We start from the raw sequence: 1366 nt of genomic DNA on the forward strand, positions 1-1366 counted from the left end.
ACAGTCATCTCTGCTGTCCTCCCACTTCTTCTTCTCTTTAGATTTAAAGTAACAACTGTGTCCAGATCTCATCCATCCATCAGGACAACACGTCTCTTAATGACAGACAAATATCAAGGGAATAAGACGTGTTAATAGTTGTAATTAACAGCTGACGATCTTTATTGTCTCTGTCACGTTTCTCTTTCATGTTTACTCTGTTAATACTTAGTAAATAGTTTCTCTCAGGTTGCATATCTCTGAAATTATTACATCATCAGTGAAAAAGTTCACCAGCATTAAACAGACACCATCAAAACTAAAGACACAGTCCATCCATATGATGTTAACGTGTATAATACAGGAGTTCACTGGTTTTTAACTTTCTACCTTCAGTTCTGTCCTTCAGCTGCTTTACTTCATCCTGTAACTGAGTGTATTTAGAATCATGTTTGTATGTGCTCTGTCACTGACTGTTGTTTGACTGATATACTGGAAAAAACAACAGCAATAGAAACAATAAGACATCATGAGATATTAGTAATGCCAACAGACCAGGGGTGAAGGTGCTCTGAAAACCTTTACTTACCTGAAAAACTTCCCTTGTACTGACTGTAGTTGTTGCTCACGTTGGTCGTATCTGATCTGCAGCCAGTGCCTGACCTATAAGCGAGGTGAGGATTTATTTAGGACATAAATACACTCAGTACATAAAGAAAGGTAAAAATAATGTAAAATGAGAATTTGAACCTATGATAACGGCGTAAATAGACCGGATTAAGATGTTATAAACCCACCAAGATAAGGGTGAAAAAGACCAACCCACCAAATCATTTGCTTCAATCTGACAGACTGTTGATAGTTGTAATAGATAAAGGCATTTACTTGCGTCGGATTCGTAGGAACCAAAAAATCATAGGGTTTTAGGCCTGTCTCTTTACAGACCCCTCCTGTAAAAGCACAGTATTGCTCTGATGGGTCATTAAAAAATATGGCCGCCACATGCAGACGGTGCGTGTGAGACTGGGCGGAGAGTCCTCAGAAGGGGAAGTATATTGTCTAATGAGCCTGACTGTGGGCAGAGGAGGCGGAGTCCGATGTGAATAGTTTTGATAGTCGTATTCCAGTTGGGTGGGTTGGTAGCACTACGATGACCAAAAGTAGATAAAGAAACTGGAAAAGTATGTTTTACTATGGTCTTAGTTCATTGTTACGATATGACAGTTTGTATAAAACATCAATACTACACAGCGAAGGAATGAGTGCAGCATATCAGAAGATAAACACCCTCCCAGATCACTGCACGCACGCTTTGAGAAGTCCTTCGCGTTGTTGGCGGGCAGGCTTTTTGGTGTGTGGCATGTGGTCTACGGAGACTACTAGAATC

The 1366-nt window shown here is 40.2% G+C and overlaps 1 pseudogene; it reads right to left on the reverse strand.

The window, feature by feature from the left end:
* Positions 1-1366, reverse strand: part of LOC116686691 (low affinity immunoglobulin epsilon Fc receptor-like) — a 13473-nt pseudogene that overhangs the window by 1002 nt on the left and 11105 nt on the right.

Source organism: Etheostoma spectabile, unplaced genomic scaffold (assembly GCF_008692095.1).
Source record: "Etheostoma spectabile isolate EspeVRDwgs_2016 unplaced genomic scaffold, UIUC_Espe_1.0 scaffold437, whole genome shotgun sequence".
Classification (NCBI taxonomy): Eukaryota; Metazoa; Chordata; class Actinopteri; order Perciformes; family Percidae; genus Etheostoma; species Etheostoma spectabile.